This window comes from Felis catus, chromosome D2, assembly GCF_018350175.1.
Source record: "Felis catus isolate Fca126 chromosome D2, F.catus_Fca126_mat1.0, whole genome shotgun sequence".
NCBI lineage: Eukaryota > Metazoa > Chordata > Mammalia > Carnivora > Felidae > Felis > Felis catus.
In genome coordinates, this window is record NC_058378.1 from 40,581,709 (window position 1) to 40,593,328 (window position 11,620).

Below are 11,620 nucleotides of genomic sequence, written 5' to 3' on the forward strand. Positions count from 1 at the left end.
AAGTTAATATCTATTCTCTTCAAACTTTTCCAAAAAACAGAAGAGGAAAGAAAGCATCCAAATTCATTCTATGAGGCCAGCATTACCTTGATACCAAAACCAGATAAAGGCACTACAAAAAAAAAGAACTGTAGACCAATATCTCTGGTGAAAATAGGTGTAAAACTCCTAAACAAAATATTAGCAGACTGAATCCAACAATACATTAAAAAAAATATTCACCATGATCAAGTGGGATTTATTCCTGGGATGCAAGGGTGGTTCAGTATTTTCAAATCGATCAGTGTGAGACATCACATCAACAAGAGAAAATATAAAAACCATCTGATCATTTCAATAGATGCAAAAAAAAAAAGGATTTCACAGAGTACAACATCCATTCATAACAAAAAACCATCAATAAAGTAGGTTTAGAGGAAATATACCTCAACATAATAAAGGCTTTTTATGAAAAACCCACAGTGAACATCATACTCAATAGGGAAAAAAACTAGGTGCTTTTCCTAAGATCAGGAACAAGACACTCTCACCACATTTATTCAACATAGTACTGGAAGTCCTAGCCACAGAAGTTAGACAACAATAAAAATAAATAAAAGGTATCCAAATCAGTAAGGAAGAAGTAAAACTTTCACTATTTGTATATGACATATTACTATGTATAGAAATTCCTTAAGATGCCACCAAAAAAAAAAAACCTGCTAGAATTGATAAACAAATTCAGTATAGACGCAGGATGCAAAATCCATGTACAGAAATCTGTTACATCTCTATACATCAATAATGAAACAAAAGAAAGAGAAATTAAGAAAACAATCCCATTTACAAATGTACCAAAAATAGTGGAGTAACTAGGAATAAACTTAACCAGAGGTGAAAGATTTGTACTCTGAAAACTATAAAACATTGATGAAAGAAACTGAAGACAACAGAAACAAATGGAAAGACATGCCATGCTCATGGACTGGAAGAAAAAATATTGATAAATGTTTATATCTACACATTTAATGCAAACCCTATCAAAATTCCAACAGCATTTTTCACAGAACTAGAACAAACAATCCTAAAATTGGTATGGAACCACAAAATACTCCAAAGAGCCAAAGCAATCTTGAAAAAGGAAAACAAAACTGGAGGTATCAATTTCAGACTTCAAGTTATATTACAAAGCAGTGGTAATCAAAACAGTATGGGACTGGCACAAATATAGACACATAAATAAAGAGAATAAAATAGAAACTCCAGAAATAGACCCACAATGTATATGGCCAATAATCTTCAACAAATGAAGCAAGAATATGAAATGGGAAAAAAAGACAGTCCTTCAACAAATGGTGTCAGAAAAATTGGACAGCTAAATGCAAAACAATGAAACTGGACCAGTCCCTTACACCATACACAAAAATAAACTCAAAATGGATTAACGACTTAAATGTGAGACCTGAAACCATAAAAATCTTTGAAGAGAGCACAAACAATAATTTCTCTGACATCAGCCATACATCTTTTTAGATATGTCTCCTGAGAGGGAAACAGAAGCAAAAATAAACTATTGTGATACATCAAAATAAAAAACTTCTGCACAGCAAAAGAAATCACACACACACAAAAAGTAAAAGACAACCTACTGAATGGAAGAAGATATTTGCAAATGACATACTCAATAAAGGGTTAGTATCAAAAACATATAAAGTACTTACATAATTCATCACCTTTTTGTTGGTTATTTGTTAAGTAATCCAATTTAAAAATGGGCAGGAGATATGAACAGACATTTCTCCAAAGAACACATCCAGATGGCCAGCAGACCCATGAAAAGATGCCCAACGTCACTCATCATCAGGGAAATGCAAATCAAAACCACAATGAGATATCACCTCACACCTGTCAGAACGACTAAAATAAAAAACTCAAGAAACAACAAGTGTTGACAAAGCTGTGAAGGAAAAGGAACCTTCATACACTGTTGGTGGGGTTGCAAACTGGAGCACCACTGTGGAAAATAGTACAGAGAGTCCTCAAAAAATTAAAAATAGAACTACCTTATGATCTGGAAATTGCACTACTGGGTATTTACCCCCAAAATACAAAAACACTAACTCAAAGGAATATATCTACCCTTATGTTTATTGCAGGGTTATTTACAATAACCAAACTATGGAAGCAGCCCAAGTGTCTGTCGATGGATGAATAGATAAAGAAGATGTGAAATATACACACAATGGTATATTATTCGGCCACAGAAAGAATGAAATCTTGCCATTTGCAAGGATGTGGATGGAGTCAGAGAATATAATGCTAAGTGAAACAAGTCAGTAAGAGAAAGACAAATACCGTATGATTTCATTCACATGTGGAATTTAAGAAACAAAACAAATGAACAAAGGAAAAAAGGGAGAGAGAGAAATGAACCTAAAAACAGACTCTTAACTGTAGAGAGCAAACTGATGGTTACCAGAGGGGAAGTGGATGGAGAAAAGGGTGAAATAGGCGAAGGGGATTAAGAAAGAGTACACTTATCATGATGAGCAGTGGGTAATATATGGAATTGTGAATCACTGTATTGTACACTTGAAACTAATATGATGCTGTGTGTTCATTATACTGGAATGAAAATAAACAAAATTATTACATTTTAAAAATTTGTTAAAAATTTTTTTAAAAGCTGTCAGGCTTAGCTGACTTGGGCCCCAGAAAGTGCTGGAGGTGAGAGGATTCGAATTTCTGGTAGAGTTACCCAAAAGAGGACAAAATTCATCCAGTCAAGAGAGGTACAAATGAGAAGTAAGATGATGGAAACTAAGAAAGGGCGAAAGATGTATGGCAAAGATAAGAGACAGGTGTTGGGGAGGGGTTTCAAATTGAGGGCCAAAAATGTGAGTTTCACCTATTATTGAGCCATGCGCACTGTTGTGATACCTGCCTTGTAATTAGAGTCAGTTCATGTTTCTGCTGTATATACAGGGAAGAGGTATCTAAAGCTTTAGAGCCAGCTCCGATGTGCCCTAATAAAATATAGAGAAACACATCTTTGAGGAGGGATCCATATGAGAGAGCACCTTCCATTACAAAAGGTTATATACAAGATAACAGACTGAAAAATAATGAGCTAAAGTCCCATCTCGGAAGACTAGAATACTGTATACCTGAAACTGATAGGACACTGTGTGTTAACTACACTGGAATTAAAGCTAAAAAAACAAGATCTCTGTTTCCACTTAAGAGACAGAAAATGGCAAGAAAATACATCTCCCAGCCCAATTATAAAAACAACTGGATAAGCTACAAAGTTACAGTAATTTTGAACTCAACAAAGAGCTGCCAGCTCAGAGCGACGTGAAGGGAGCCCTGCAGCTTCCATCTCGGTCAGGAGAGCAGGATGATACAGATGCCATAGACACTGCCTCAGTCCGCTCAGGCTGCTGTAACGTAATACCAGACCGGGTAACTAATACACAACAGACATCTCATTCTGCTGGTTCTGGAGGGTAGAAGTTCAAGATTGGCGCACCAGCACTGCTGAGTGAGAAGAATTCTTCCTAGTTCATAGCTAGGTCCTTTTCATTGTGTCCGCACATGGTGGAAGGGATTGGGGGGTAGGGGAGGGGAGGGGTCTCTCTGGAACCTCTTTTATAAGTCATGAATCCCATTGATGAGGGCTCTACCTTCATTGCTTAAGCAACTCCCAAAGGCCACGCCTACTAGCACCGTCACCTTTGAGGGTTAGAGTCTCAACATGTGAAGGTTGAGGTGACACATTAAACCATTGCACATGGGTAAGAAGAAAACAGCGGAAGCTGAAGCAGTTTTAGGAGCTGAGTGTGGGCTGGCATGCCAGTTTAGAATTTCTGGGAGTTCCAGACTTTAGCCTCTACTACAAAGCTGTAATCATCAAGACAGCACAGTATTGGCACAAAAACAGACACACAGACCAATGGAATAGAATAGAAACCCCAGAACTAGACCCACAAATGTATGACCAACTCATCTTTGACAAAGCAGGAAAGAACATCCAATGGAAAAAAGACAGTCTCTTTAACAAATGGTGCTGGGAGAACTGGACAGCAACATGCAGAAGATTGAAACTAGACCACTTTCTCACACCATTCACAAAAATAAACTCCAAATGGATAAAGGACCTGAATGTGAGACAGGAAACCATCAAAACCCTAGAGGAGAAAGCAGGAAAAGACCTCTCCGACCTCAGCCGTAGCAATCTCTTACTTGACACATCCCCAAAGGCAAGGGAATTACAAGCAAAAATGAACTATTGGGACCTTATGAAGATAAAAAGCTTCTGCACAGCAAAGGAAACAACCAACAAAACTCAAAGGCAACCAACGGAATGGGAAAAGATATTTGCAAATGACATATCGGACAAGGGTTAGTATCCAAAATCTATAAAGAGCTCACCAATTCCACACTGAAAAACAAAAAATCCAGTGAAGAAATGGGCAGAAAACATGAATAGACACTTCTCTAAAGAAGACATCTGGATGGCCAACAGGCACATGAAAAGGTGCTCAACGTCGCTCCTTATCAGGGAAATACAAATCAAAACCACACTCAGGTATCACCTCACGCCAGTCAGAGTGGCCAAAATGAACAGATCAGGAGACTATAGATGCTGGAGAGGATGTGGAGAAACAGGAACCCTCTTGCACTGTTGGTGGGAATGCAAACTGGTGCAGCTGCTCTGGAAAACAGTGTGGAGGTTCCTCAAAAAATTAAAAATAGACCTACCCTATGACCCAGCAGTAGCACTGCTAGGAATTGACCCAAGGGATACAGGAGTGCTGGTGCATAGGGGCACTTGTACCCCAATGTTTATAGCAGCACTCTCAACAATAGCCAAATTATGGAAAGAGCCTAAATGTCCACCAACTGATGAATGGATAAAGAAATTGTGGTTTATATACACAATGGAGTACTATGTGGCAATGAGAAAGAATGAAATATGGCCCTTTGTAGCAACGTGGATGGAACTGGAGAGTGTGATGCTAAGTGAAATAAGCCATACAGAGAAAGACAGATACCATATGGTTTCACTCTTATTTGGATCCTGAGAAACTTAACAGAAACCCATGGGGGAGGGGAAGGAAAAAAAAAAACAGAGGTTAGAGTGGAAGAGAGCCAAAGCATAAGAGACTCTTAAAAACTGAGACCAAACTGAGGGTTGATGGGGGGTGGGAGGGAGGGGATGGTGAGTGATGGGTATTGAGGAGGGCACCTTTTGGGATGAGCACTGGGTATTGTATGGAAACCAATTTGACAATAAACTTCATATATTGAAAAAAAAGACGTATAAAAAAATTTAAAAAAAATAAAGATTTTCATAATCCAAAAAAAAAAAAATAGAATTTCTGGGAGTTCCAGACAAAAAGGATATCTACCCCCATCCACTGGCTTTTTTCATGAGTTTCCATCTGGTGCTCACAGTCAAAGCTGGACATAGGAGCAGAGAACTGAGAAAAATCTCCTGAAGAACCGGAACAAACTGGTTGGGGGGGCTTGCTCAACCTTGGGGAGGAAGCAGTGTCATCGACTGCTGGTGGAGGAAATCTGACGGAGGCCTTTTTTTTTTTTTTTTTTTTTTTTTTTTTTTGAGAGAGAGAGAGAGAGAGAGAGAGAGAGAATCTTAAGTAGCCTCCATGCTCACCGTGAAGCCCAATGCAGGGCTTAATCTCAGGAGACTGGGACCGTGACCTGAGCCCAAATCAAAAGTCTGATGCTTAACCAACTGATCCATCCAGGCGCCCCCCGAGACCCTTCTGGTAAACAGGCATGTCAGACCTTCTACAATCTGTGTGGACTGCAAGAGAACAGAGTGAGGTCCTCTCTTATTCAGCCTTAACCCAAGCACCAGGTGATTGATACTTTTCATGGAGAGAGGGGCAGAAAGAGCTGAAAGGGAACCCTCTCCAGGCCTACCATGGTCTGAGGATGTTGCGGGCCAACTACAAGACACTTCAAGCATCACACACAGGATGAGAGAGTGACCATCTTCTGCTGTGGAGTCATCGGTGCAGAGGCCGCTGAAGTGTGAGGACAGAGCAAGAGAATTCAAATACTCTTTCCAGGCACTCTAATACCAAGCCTTGGTAAGGCAAAGTTTAAGACCTGTACTGAAATAGTTAGAAGTGAAGTCCAGTCTCAGCTTGACTACAGACTAGAGTTTTCTGAATACCCCCATGCCTCCTACACACTCTGGGACTGAGAGCAGAGTGCTTTGTGTGTGTGTGTGTGTGTGTGTGTGTGTGTGTGAATGTAAGTATCATTTGCTGCAATCTCTCCTCTTCTATATACATTTGGCAATTCAATAAAAAAATTCAAGGCACATTTAAAAGCCTAATAAAATATGAGCTATCATTAAGAGAGGAAATAGTTAATAGAATCAGACATAGATGGCTCAGAAGTTGATATTATCACAGGAAATTAAAATAATTATTATATATATATATATATACATACATATGTATATATATATATATATATATATATATATATATATATATATATATAATCTAGTGGTAATAGTGGAAAACAAGTGAAAAAATTGGGAAAATTCAGCAGCTATATAGAAAACATTAAAAAACATTAAAAAAAATGAAAATACCAGAAACAGAATCTCAGTATCAGAGTTGGAAAGTACTTTGGGTTTGTTTTGTTTTGTTGATAGGCTAATCAGTATTTTTGACATAGCCCATGAAAGACTTATAAACCTTGACAAAGGTCTATAGTAGAATAAAATGGAATAAAACACTAGAGATCTGTGAAACAATATTTTTTTAAAAATGTCTAGCATATATATATGCTATATTATATATATACATATATGCTATATATATGTAATATTATATATGTGTGCTATATATATAATAAATCAAGTACAAGTCAGTATATTTGAGACTTTTTGAATTGGGTTAAAATACAGTTTTTTTTTTCCTTTTGTAACAACTACATACTAAAAGGTACATATTGATTATCTTGGAGAACAATAATTATACTTAAAAATGTTTTCATTTTGGGGTGCCTGGTGGCTCAGTCAGTTAAGCGTCCACCTTCGGCTCAGGTCATGATCTCAACAGTTCATGAATTCGAGCTCTGCATTGACTTTAGATCCTCTGTCCCCCTCTCTCTCCACCCCTCCCCCCCTCAAAAATAAATTAACATTAAAAATTATTTAAAAAATGTTTTCATCTGACAAATTTTCTCTAAAGAATATGCATTTATTGCACCATAGTTCAAACACATAAAGAAAATTAAAATCATAATTTTCTTCAAATACCAAAATCCTGAGCCATTTAACTCATTAATGAAAAAGAATCTTGCAGGAGGTGATTCTGAACCAAAACCTAACCCTCACCCAAACAATCTTCTGACTCCTGAACCCAAACCCTAAGCTAATTAAGCCTACAATGCGCCCTCAACTCAGCCCACCAGGGAGATCACTGCAATACCAGGTGACTCTGCCCCTGACACTTCCTGGGGCCTTACCCTAACCCTAGCTCAGGCTCAAAGAAGAAAGTAGTGAAACAAAGCAACAAAATCAAAGGGCAGGTCGCCCATAAGAAAAGCAGGAATGTTCTCTCTACCTATGACTCCAGGTGTGATATATATGCCAGACCAAGAAAACAGTAACTGGAATATATTTGTAATGCAGTAAGAACATGAAATGCATATTTTGAAAGTTCTTTGCAGTAAATGTAAGCAGCTTTATTGTCTTTATCATGGGCTGGTGGCTTTCTCTAAGAGTAAACAGAAAGTTCTGTTGTACGTTCATATCTAATCCTTTTTAATTACAGGACTGCAGAGTTTAATTGGATAAACACAGTTCCAAGGATTTGCTACACTTATTGCCATTCATAGAATTGCAACATGTTTCAACTTGGAAATAATTATAATTTAAGCTTTTCTCACTTGAAGAAACTGAGGCATAGAGAGTAGAAGTAATTTACTCGTAGTTAAACAGAGTAAATGACTGAGTCTGGAATGTGATAGAGATCCCCTTCTAAACTGCCTGTAATATTAGATCAGGAAAAAGTAAACAAATCAAAACACACTTTATCCCTATTTCAGGAGCATACAAACTTCAACTTCCAAGGAATGTATTCAAAAGTAATCTCTTCTAAAGAAGTGACCTGGTAGATGGAGAGGTCTTTGGTCCAGGAAACATAAGCTCTTTGGTCTTTTCTTGTCTCAGTTTATCCTTTTAATATTAGGTAAGCTTGTTAACATGAGTCCAAGTTTAGTCTCTTTAAATTTCTTTTTTTTAATGCTTGTTTATTTTTGAGAGACAGAGAGAGACAGAGTGTGAGTGGGGGAGGAGCAGAGAGAGAGAGGGAGACACAGAATCTGAAGCAGGATCCAGGCTCTGAGCTGTCGGCACAGAGCCCGACGTGGGAATCGAACTCACAAACTGTGAGATCATGACCTGATCCTAAGTCAGACACACTTAACCAACTGAGTCACCCAGGTGACCACAAGTTCAGTCTCTTTAAATGATGGGCATGAACCATGAAGAAAAGAAAGGCTATATATAGTTGTATATATATATATATATAGTTGTATATATATATATATAGTTGTGTATATATATATATATATATAGTTGTGTATATATATATATATATATTTGTGTATATATATATATAGTTGTGGGTATATATATATGTAGTTGTGTATATATATATAGTTGTATATATATATAGTTGTGTGTATATATATAGTTGTGTATATATATATATATATATATATATATATATAGTTATATAATAAATAAAATGCTAAGCACAATTTTAGCGTACTTGTATCCACTTAACCATGTGCCCATTTATAGCCACTTAACCTGCATAAACATCATGGTGAATGAAGCATAAGCAATGACAATGAAATATTTTGATCAGAGGAGTGACATGATCTCATTGAAGATTAAACATCATGTAGTTCAATGTGTTGATGATATACACTGTGTGTTGGTGGGGAAGCTGGCAGAATCAAAATGGCAAGTTAGGAAGCCAGTGCAACAATCCAGTGGAAAAATAATGGCCCTTACCACCCTGTGGTAGGGTGGAAGTGATACCAAATTGTTGACAGGTTGCAGTTTCAACATCTTGAAAACTGTTGGCAAGTTTAGCTGATGGATGGACAGCATCACCTTGTAGGATATACCTCCTTTCTAGGCCTCCTGTTAGTTATGGCAGAATGTGAGGCCTGCAGGTTTGAAGTCAAATATTTGGCCCTGCACCATGTTCAGGCTTCTCCACTCTTTCAGTGGAAACTTAAGTCACTTAGTATCTCTGGCATTAAGTTATTTCATATGCCAAATTTGAAAGATACTTTCTACTTTCTATATCACAGAGTTTGTGAATCAAACAAGATTATGTTGAAACATGCCCATTTTCATAAATCACAAACAATAGTCATCTTTATTAGGGGGTTAAGCATGCACCGGGCAGTGTACAGGTGCTTTATGTACAATTAATTTCTCAAACAGTTTTAAGGCAATTTCTGCAATTATCTCTTATTTTGTTCACAAAGAAGCCAAGGCTTTAAGATTTTAATTAGCTCGTCTAAAACCCTATAAATTATATATGGTGTAACTTAAGATCCATAAAACTCTGACATGGTAAAATTCAGTACTAGAGTTTATTTAAGGTGCTAGACTAAAATCTGAGGGGAAAAAAAGGACAGAAAGGCAAGGGAAATGTACCCACAGAACAAGTAGATAATATCAAATATTTCAGAACAAGTCACAGGCTTGTGACGAAACTTTATCTCTCAAACCTGTGACCACCAGTTCTTCATGAATAATGTCTCCTCAAATAAAACATTAAAAGATTCACATTAATTCTAGATAAAAATTATAATTTAGATACATCGTCTTCATTTCCATATTCTTGCTGAAGTGAACAAAAGGATCTGTAAAATATGAAACTTTTTACCAGCAACAGATCTGGGTGGCACCACATGTTGGAAATTAAGAACAAATAAGGACCGAATAAGAAAGGAACACTTAGCTATTTGACGTTAGTAGAAAGTAGTTTCCTTAAGAAGTAGAAAAAGATAGTTACGACAAATAAAATAGAAACTAGAAATAAATGTAGGAAAAAGAGATAATAAAAGAATCCTTTAGAGGTTTCTGGAGAGGCCACAGTCACTCTAAGCAAGAAGACATGGGATGCCGCTGAAGACTTTTTTCCAGAAGATTCTTGATTAACACATTTGTGGTGCCCCCCTCTCATCCTCACTTCCTGGTGCTCACACTCTTGTGTGTTCCTATACGCTTAAGTGTGGGTGGGACCTGTTACTTGCAAAGAAGTACGGGATTATGTATGCCTGATTATGTGATTATGTTATATAAGACTGCAGCACCCTTCTGATAAGGAGGTAAGCAGCCATGTTAGGAAAACTTACATGACAAGGAACTGCAGGTAACCTCTAGGAGCTGAGGGGGGCCTCCAGCTAATAGCCAGCAGAAAACCAAAGCTGCTAACAACCACACAAGAAGGAAAGCAGTTCCTTCCCCAGTCAAGCCACCAGATGAGAAATCTTGCCTAACCAACAATGTGAGTTCAGGCTTATGTGGCTATAAGCAGAGGAGCCAGCTAAACTGTGGGGTCATGACCCACAGAAAATGTGAGATAATAAATGCATGGGGCTTTTCTGTTGTTCTTTTTTTCTAAGTTTATTTCTTTTTAGAGAGAGAGAAGGACAGGAGAGGGAGAGGCAGAGAGACAGAGAGAAAGGGAGAAAGGGAGAATCCCAAGATGCAGGGTCCACACTGTCAGTACAGAGCCTGACATGGGACTCGACCTCACGAACCACGAGATCATGACCTGAGCCCAAATCAAAAGTTGGCCCACTCAACTGACTGAGTCACCCAGGTGCCCAAACAAAAGTATGTTTTTTAAAGCTCCTAACATTGTGGTAGTATTACTACATAGCAGTAGATAACTAAGCACAAGAAAGAAGCAAACAGATTTAGATAATTGCTAATTTGTAATCTCAACAATTAATCGTGCCAGTTTGGATAGTCACAACAAATGAACAGTTTGAAAACCTGACAGACTTCATAGAAAAGAAAGGCACAATTGAGGTATTAAATACCACAAATGATTTTTAAATGATATGAAAATTTGTTCGAGATTTATGATGAATTTGAAAATAATCTATATCTCTATTCACCTATACAAGTACAAGAATTCCAAGAACACCTACACTACCAGCTGACAATACTTCTCTCTCTGGTAGGAATGTGAGTGATTTTTCCATTAACTTTTTTTTTTTTAATCCAACTGACAGATATATATGGTTATTTGCCCCTGCAGTTTCTCTAACTTCCTGATTGTTTTTTTTTCATTTGCATACAGTTAAAATTCCCTCTGTGTGGTATATCTAGTTCCATGTATTCTGACAAATGTGTACAGTTGTGTACCATACAGAACTGTTCTATTTCCCCCCAAATCCTCCCGTGCAATCCTTCTGCAGTGAATCCATTCCTAAAACTCCAAACCCTGCTAAGCAATTACCCATTCCTATCCTTATCATTTTCATTTTGCCTGATGCTTGTAAATGCTATTGGGATCTGGATACTTTAACTTACTAAAATGCCCTTAGG